This window comes from Nerophis ophidion, linkage group LG26, assembly GCF_033978795.1.
Source record: "Nerophis ophidion isolate RoL-2023_Sa linkage group LG26, RoL_Noph_v1.0, whole genome shotgun sequence".
Taxonomy (NCBI): domain Eukaryota; kingdom Metazoa; phylum Chordata; class Actinopteri; order Syngnathiformes; family Syngnathidae; genus Nerophis; species Nerophis ophidion.
Genome location: NC_084636.1, coordinates 16,249,709 through 16,259,323, shown reverse-complemented (window position 1 = coordinate 16,259,323; position 9,615 = coordinate 16,249,709). Strand labels below are relative to the sequence as shown.

At 35.4% G+C, this 9,615-nt stretch overlaps 1 long non-coding RNA gene across 2 annotated transcripts in view; it reads right to left on the bottom strand.

The window, feature by feature from the left end:
* Positions 1 to 1,229: 1,229 nt before the first annotated feature.
* The window catches only part of LOC133543337 (uncharacterized), a 100,500-nt gene continuing 92,114 nt past the window's right edge, over positions 1,230 to 9,615 (bottom strand). For both annotated transcript variants that reach the window (XR_009804354.1, XR_009804355.1), the window contains one exon: positions 1,230 to 3,198. This is a non-coding gene — a long non-coding RNA (uncharacterized LOC133543337). The remainder of the gene's footprint in view (positions 3,199 to 9,615) is intronic.

Genomic DNA, 9,615 nt, shown 5'->3' with positions numbered 1-9,615 from the left:
TATCGGTTTCACTAAGTAAAATGTATTACTTTTTAAAACGCCGCTGTGTACACGGACGTAGAGAGAAGTACAGACCGCCAATAAATCTTAAACGCACTGCCTCTACATGCCAGCCCAATCACATAATATCTACGGCTTTTCACACACACAAGTGAATGCAAAGCATACTTGGTCAACAGCCATACAGGTCACACTGAGGGTGGCTGTATAAACAATTTTAACTGTTACAAATATGCGCCATACTGTGAACCCACACCAAACAAGAATGACAAACACATTTTGGGAGAACATCTGCACCGTAACACAACATAAACACAACAGAACAAATACCCGGAACCCCTTGTAGCACTAACTCTTCCGGGACGCTACAATATACACCCCCGCTACCTCCTGCCCCTCCCACTTCAGGGAGAGCATGTCCCAAATTCCAAGCTGCTGTTTTGAGGCATGTAAAAAAAATAATGCACTTTGTGACTTCAATAATAAATATGGCAGTGACATGTTGGCATTTTTTTCCTAAAACTTAAGAGTTGATTTATTTTGGAAAACCTTATTCCTTTGTTTAATGCATCCAGGGGGGCATCACAACAAAATTAGGCATAATAATGTGTTAATTCCACGACTGTATATATCGGTATCGGTAATTAAGAGTTGGACAATATGGGAATATCGGATATTGGCAAAAAAGCCATTATCGGACATCTCTAGATGTCTAAGATTAATCAGCTGCATGGACTGATAATTACTCTTTTTTTTAATCTTACATTTTGTCTGTTTTTTTATGCAGCGGAGAACATTGTTAAAAAAAATCTACTAACATTATCAAAGGTAAATTTTACTGCTTTTTCTTTATTTTTAACTTTTAACTGGAATCGACTGTTTATTTCGAACATGTATACAATGTCAGCATGTTACATCACATATTACACATTTTCATGGTCCGAAAAGGAGTAAGTAGAAGCAAAGCGTTTTTAATCCTACCTACAGTTACTTGTGGAATTTATTTTCACAGCTAATAAATGTTACTTAACACATTTTTTATTTACTTGGACATACAAATTACAGTAACACCCAGCTGGGATCAGTTTACCAGTATTTAGTGTGTTCAAATTACAACAAAATGGAAAAAAATCATGAGATGTGGTGTTCATAGTTGTGTTGCCAGAAAATATTCATCAATTCAAAGGACGACCAAGAACAAACGACAAGAATAAAGGCTGTTTTTTTTAAATCAGGCATTTATTGAAAGTCACATTGGGGCAACACTTTGCATTTTGTCAATTTGAAATCTTTTTATACAATACATTCGACACAAAACAAAGGTATTAGTTATACAATAAATCCAAATTGAAGTGTACTTAAATCACTTTTTTGATGAAATGTTGGACAATTTTGTGATGAAGTGCTTACCGGACGATCAAAAAGTGTGTGAGAGATTTGTTTTTAATGATGTTTTTTTTTGTACGTACATATTACATACTTATAAACGTTAGGGGCTGTCCAATGAAAAGCATGTATCTACATTGTGTCATTTAAAACGTGTTTTATCATTATTAAAATTACCACACGGTATTATTATTTAATAATTAAAAAAACAAAAAAAAGCTGGTTTCATGCCATAAAAGAAACATTTGATCAGATTCACAATATAAAGAATTCTGATTGTTTTACAATTTAAAAAAAGTCTAATAAAAGAAAACAAATTACTTTGTTAATGATGACATTACAAACTCAGACTTACATAGACTTTAATGATCTCACAAGGGAAATTGTAGCTCAGTTACAATGCATGGAAAGGATAAGGATTGAAAGCATAATGCACACAAGGGCACAAAAAGAGGGCAAAAACCAAAGGTGTAAAGTACGTTAAAATGTACCATAGTAGCAACATAAAATGTGTAATATTTAAATATTGTATACCGTATATAAGTCGCAGTTTTTTTCATAGTTTGGCAAAGGCTGCGACTTATACCCAGGAGCGACTTGTGTGCGAAATTATTAACACATTACCGTAAAATATCAAATAATATTATTTAGCTTATTCACGTAAGAGACTAGACGTATAATATTTCATGGGATTTATCGATTAGGAGTGACAGATTGTTTGGTAAACATACAGCATGTTCTATATGTTATAATTATTTGAATGACTCTTACCATAATATGTTACGTTAACATACCAGGCACCTTCTCAGTTGGTTATTTATGCGTCATATAACGTACACTTATTCAGCCTGTTGTTCACTATTCTTTATTTCTTTCAAATTGCCTTTCAAATGTCTATTCTTGGTGTTGGGTTTTATCAAATACATTTCCCCCAAAAATGCGACTTATATTCCAGTGCACCTTATACTCCGAAAAATACGGTATACAGAATATAATATATACAGATATATTCCATCCATCTATCCATTTCTACCTTTTGTCCCTTTTAGGGTAGCGGGGGGCGTTGGAGCCTATCTCAGCTGCATTTGGGGTTATATTGTTATATAATGTGTACGACATATAACAAATCCCAACTACCATATACAGTATTACAGTATATGAAAAAGCTGCTGCAAAAAAATAACAGCATACAAACAATTGGTCAATTAAAAAAAAATTCCAAAAGCATATGGCTGTAAATATTTTTATGAAGACGTTTTCTTTTTCTTTTCAAAATATGTTTTCTTCATTTATTTGTGTAACCGTTATATACCCAGGAAAGTCCCTTTGAGATTAAGAATCTCTTTTTCAAGGGAGTTCTGCACGTTGAAGATGCATGTTTGTAATTGGACAGCCCTTATTAAAAAAAGAATCAAGCCATATCATGACATTAGGAACATATTGAAAAAAAGTGCAAAAAGTGGTAGAAAAATATGTAGGGTTAAATTATTGACTTTAAAGTCTCCCCCAACTGAGAGTCTGTATTATATTATTATAATAGTGTACACTTCTTTGCATATTTTGGATGCTATTTTTAGGAAACCCTACTTTAAAGTGGTCATTCCGCACTTTATAACTATGTCAAATGTCCCTTAACATACCTTTTGGAAGCTCCTCCCACTTACCTGCACACATCCAAAAATCCATAATGGTGCATTTTCCAAATTGTTATCCAGGTGGTATCTTCCCAATGTGGACAAACCTAAGATTAAAAAAATAGACTCTTGATGTTGCTGGATTGCTGCTTTCTGTCCTCATGACTGTGGCTTCAATCTGTGGAGGGATAAAAAGACGTGATTTAATACAAACAAAAAAGTGTGTTTTGACATATGTTCATGTATGTGTGTGTTTGTTTGTGCGTCTATCAGCTGTCTGTAACAATGGTGTGTGTGACCCCCACAGCCCACCACCCCTCTAAACCACAGCTAGCAGACAGTGTTGGGCCAAAGGTCAAGACCGAGTCTGTCTGGGCTTCCGGGTTGACCCTAACGCCTGCAGACACACACACACACACACACACACACACACACACACACACACACACACACACACACACACACACACACTCACTCATAGACTAGTAAGGGGGGGTAGTGTTTTTGCCCCCTTACCAGACTAATATCACCTTTGGGATTAGCTTCCAGACAGAAATAGATTGACCCCCAAACACACACACACACACACACACACACGCGCGCGCAAGATCTGCTTGGTCATAAAACGGGTCGGCGTGATGCTGAGTCGCGGAAGAGACCATCTAATTATATTTTATTTTGGAGGAGCAGAGGGGCGTTACCATAGCGATAGACGATGCTAGCTGCTAGCATGCTGCTTGCATCACATCACGACAGGGAGGAAAAAGATGTTCTTTAAAAATAAAATAAAAATACTTAAAAAATTGCCAGGGCTTCACGGTGGGAGAGGGGTTAGTGCGTCTGCCTCACAATACGAAGGTCCTGCAGTCCCGGGTTCAAATCCAGGCTCGGGATCTTTCTGTGTGGAGTTTGCATGTTCTCCCCGTGAATGCATGGGTTCCCTCCGGGTACTCCGGCTTCCTCCCACTTCCAAAGACATGCACCTGGGGATAGGTTGATTGGCAACACTAAATTGGCCCTAGTGTGTGAATGTGAGTGTGAATGTTGTCTGTCTATCTGTGTTGGCCCTGCGATGAGGTGGCGACTTGTCCAGGGTGTACCCCGCCTTCCGCCCGATTGTAGCTGAGATAGGCGCCAGCGCCCCCCGCGACCCCAAAAGGGAATAAGCGGTAGAAATGGATGGATGGATGGAAAAAATTGCCATAGGAAAAATTTAAATATAATAAAACACTGATTTTACTAAAAACATTGTTTTCAATACCATCCCCTAATGAAGTAACTCATGATGTTAAACAATAGTAAAAACATTTGATAAAATAATATTATAAATAATAATAACATAAATATTTAATGCATTCTTTAAACACTATCAAAATAAAATGACATAAAATTAACATTTATTATTAATTTTATTTTTAAGGCCATACCAAAGGCCAAATAGAAATAAATAAACAAAAATAACATGTAATACAAAAAAGGTGTTTATGAAATACAGTGAACTATGAACTAAGGAAAAATAGAGCACACACCAATAGTGTACAAAATAAGATGACTTTCTACATTGAAATGTAAATCAACTTAACATTTAAATCGGGGAACTGCAACCTATGGCTCTTTAGCGCCGCCCTAGCGGCTCACTGGAACTTTTTCAAAAACTGTACGAAAATAGAAAAAGATGGGGAACATATATATTTTTGTTTTAATAAGGTTTCTGTAGGAGGACAACATGACACATACCTTCTTAATTGTTATAAATCCCAATGTTTACATTAAACATGATTCTCTGATGAGAGTATTTGGAGAGCGGCGTTTTGGCCTACTCATTTTTGGTGCTTGAACTCACTGTAGTTTGTTTATATGTATAACCTTCTTCAAATGCCAGATATATATATATACAAATATACAATATATATCATATATTGTATATATGATATATACATATTATAATACATAAGTATATAAAATATACTGTACATATATTATGTAAATATTACGTATATATGTTACATTTTATATCGCTATATTTAGTCTATTTATACCTGCCTTGTCCTTTCCATCCTTACACTTTCCATCATTGTAACTGAGCTACTGTGTGGAACAATTGTCCTTGTGGATCATTAAAGTTTGTCTAAGTCTAAGTCTTCGTCTAAGAAAGACATCACTTATGCCAGTCATTATTCACCTCATTTTGTCCACCAAACGTTTTATGCTGTGTGTGAATGCACAAATTTTAGTTTTGTTTATGTTATTGACTTATCAAGCATATTTAGTCACTGCATGACTGCAAGCTAATCGATGCTAACATGTATTTAGGCTAGTTTTATGTACGTATTGCATCATTATGCCTCATTTGTAGGTATATTAGCGCTTATTTAATTTCTTTTACTTATATCCTCTGTGTATTTAATTTATATCTGCATTTCTTATGACACATTATCTGTATGTAAAATAGCCTGCATTTCTGATGGTTAATCTGTGTGCCGTTATAGACCACAACAAACGTAAACCAGCCTACATAGATTGTCATAAATCCATTAGAAGAAGACAGCCTGCTTTATCGTTTAACTTGAACACACACATCTATTCCTTTTGGCCATTCTAAGCCAGTCATTTCCAGGAGTTATCTCACCCTCTGAGAAGCCTGTGTTTTACTAACGTTTTCTAATGTTGTAAAAATGGGTAGAATAAATATTACATTTCAACACTTATGGCAAAGACGATTTGTGTCAGCCTGCGACACATAGTCATTTTGATAGTAGGCTATTATTGCTAATATAGACACTTATATCATATGTTGATTTCATTATATCACTTATAGAAGGCTTTTATTTTTTTTGCTGCTCCAGAAAGATTTTTTTATTTGTATTTTTGGTCCAATATGGCTCTTGCAACGCTTTGGATTGCCGACCCCTTGTTTAAATGCATAGACCTGCAGATGGCAAGCATGAATGTGCATTTAAAATAAATAAAAAATGTCCAAACTATTAACCTTCTCAAAATAAAATACAAATAAATTGATTAAAAAAAATATATACATATTCAAAAGCTATGTCTATCTTAATATAAAGCAAATTTAACACACTAACACATACAACCAGTTGTGGCTATTAAGTATTTTATTTGATGTGCAAGATTCTATCTCTGACACGTCTGATTGCAGGACGACGTTTTGCTGTGTGCAAAAAGGCAAATGCAGACAAATGCCAGATTTTCTGTTCTGGCTCTGACATGGAATCTCTGGTGCAACAAGACCGACCATACAAAGGCAAGAAGAGGTCAAAGACAAGACCCACAGGCGGGATTTACCCAAGAGGGGAAGAAACTCTCCCTAAATAAGCCTCGGTGTTAAACCTGCTAATCCCTCTGCATTATTGCAACATCTGTGAAGTCTGGAGAGGCTCTGATGGTGATTAGAAAACAGATGTAAACAATATCCTTGTGAATAAGAGGAGGAGGAAGAACGAGGATGGGAGCGGTAATGTGGGGAATATAAAGGAGGCTGAGTGGGAGAGATTTAGAGGTAAAACGTGAAGCGGAAATGTGCAAGATTTGAGGAGAGGAGGTCCTGAATAAGGACTGTTCAGCTTGGAATACAGTCACTTAAGGAGGTGTGTGTGTGTGTGTGTGTTCTCTTGTATTTCTACCCTTCTTGAGACATCAACAAGGAAAAGTATCTTCCATATGAGGACCGGTGAACAAATTAGGGCCGAAATCATGGTCCCATTACGGAAAAAAACATTGCATCTAATAGAGAATGTCTCATTTGCACCCCTGGTGGTGAAATCTATCAAAATTAAGGTGGTTCCAAAAAGGAGGGATTTTTCAAAGTGACTGTGTGTTGGTTTTTATGGTCAACATATGAAATAACAAGTGAGTGTAAAAATGTGAAGTGCTCCCCCTCTGGTCAACATATGAAATGACAAGTGAGTGTAAAAATTTGAAGTGCTCCCCCTCCGGTCAACATATGTAAATAACAAGTGTGTGTAAGAAACTGAAATGCACCCTTTTTGACTCAAATTGATCAAACAAAGAAAATAGATATGTATATGGAGACGAACTGTAATACTTTGAAGTAAATAATGAGGATTAAAAATGAATTGCAAACAAAAAAATCAAAAATGAATAAATTAACTAAAAGCAGTCTTTTTCTCACAATGTGTCCATTTTTTCTTATAAAATTGGGATCAATTCTGCATATTCTATCTGCTTCTGTAATATTGCCATATTTTTTCATAAAATTATTAATTAATTAATTATTAAAAAATACTTTTTAAAGCAAAATGGTAAAAATTCGGACTTTTATTACAATATAGCCAATTTTTTTGTTGTTCTTGTAAAATTTTGACATTTTTTGAGTAAAACTGTGACTTTTGTCATGATTTTGCCAATTCCGATGATTATTATAATAGTGCCACAATTTTTAAGTTTTCTTATAAAACTGCGACTTTTGTCGAGTAAAATTACGACTCTTTTCATAAAATTGCCAACATTTTAAGCTTTTCTTGCAAAATTGCAACTGTTATTAAGTAAAATTCCAACTTTTATCATAATATTCTTGTCAAACTGTGACCATTTTCTTGTGAAATTCCAACTCATTTTTCACAACAAGCTTTTTTATTAGGGCTGGGCAAAGATTAAAAATTTTAATCGAAGTTAATCGCACTTTTTCTCCGATTAATCGCGATTAACTGCATTGTATACGCAAAGCCCAATAATGAATTCAAAAGCAGTGTGTAGTGCACCTTTATTGGAATATTCTCCCACATGAACAAAAGTGCCAAAACATTTGTTGTGCAAACACAATTTAAATCAGTACTTGTTCAACAGTAGCAGTTAAATAGCATATTTTATGAAAATCAACTCAAAAAATGTAAATACAAACATTTAAGCTTATTTCCACTGCCAGGGTATTTAAGCTATCCTGTTTGTTATGGAAAATAAATATAATCTACATACAAATCTCTGAGCCACAATCATAACATCCGAACAGGCAATTTCTGAGGTAACAGCAGAAACATTTTTTTTTATCAGGGATCTTATGTTTAAAAAACCTATATTATAGGTAGTGGGCTGTTTTAGGGAATTTTTTGATCAAATTATCCGTAGTAGCAATATTAATAATGTTGTGTTTATTCTGCGTAGTGCACTTAAAATAATTACGACCATATCTAGGAATTGATATGATGGGAATTTTCCGATTGTTTGCTTGGTGCTTTGATAAACTGAACGCATCATATACCTGGTACTATATTGTGATGTTATGAGCCAGGGAAAAAAAGAACTACCCTACCCAGCATGCAACAGGAGTGACGAGCATGCGCGGTAGCCTGGTATAGGTTGTGTGTCGCCATGACGGCATCTTGTATGTTGTGATATGCACGCTCTGAAAGTAAATGTTAAGAACTCAGCCAACACGCCTCGTCTGCATGATTCATAAATAGACAGACAACACATATACTCCGCTGCTTCACAGGCCGCTGGATGTAGCCGACAAAGTATTCCCATGCTAGCTAGCCGGTCTAGCAAGCAGGCGTCATTCAGTCCAAAACGGCCCGATCTATCCACATTCAGAATTGTCTGGCGGTCGTAAGTGATCCCGGAGTGACCACGCTTACTGTAAAGCCAGCCATGAAATTTGCAGAATTGTCCGGTATTTTGCCAAATGTTCCATCTTTACCAAGAGCCACTCCACGCCGAAGCCCGTCCGGGCGCCGCCATCTTTATAAGAAAAGGCGTTAACAAAATAAAAGCATGTAAACAACATATGCAAATGCGCGATAAAATAATTGTCGGCGTTAATAGATTAATGAGTTAACTCGTAATTAACGCACTAATTTGCCCACCCTTATTTTTTATATTTGCATAGTATGTTTATATTATTAATTATGTAAATACAAATCTTTATATTTTTAGAACGGGTGGTCCTAAAGAGGTAGGCATTTTTCAGAGGTCTCAGGAAGGTAGCACATACAAAAATGTGTGTATGTGTGCGCGCGTGTGTGTGTACTTGTATTTGTACCCTTCTTGAGACTTCAACAAGGAAAAGTACCTTCCATATGAGGACCGGTGAACAAGTTAGGACATAAATCATGGTCCCATTACGGAAAAATCATTGCATCTAATTGAGAATCTCATTTGGACCCCTGGTGGTGAAATCTATCAAAATTAGGGTGGTCCCAAAAAGGAGGGATTTTTAAAAAGTGCTCCACCTCTGGTCAACATATGAAATAACAAGTGTGTGTAAACATTTTACGTAATCCCCCTCTGGCCAACATATGTAATAAAAAGTGTGTGTAAACATTTTAAGTGCTTCCACTCTGGTCAAAATATGAAATAACAAATGTGTGTAAAATTTTTAAGTGCTCCCCCTCTGGTCAACATATGAAATAACAAGTGAGGAATTGAAATGTGCCCTCTTTGGCCAAAATTAATAATAAAAAAAAATATATTTATGTATATAGAGACATACTGTAATAATTTGAAGTAAATAATGAAGATTAAAAACCAATTACCGACATAAAAATAATAAAAATAAAAACAATAACTAAAAGCTTACTTCTTTTATATTTGCATATTATGTATATATTATTAATGT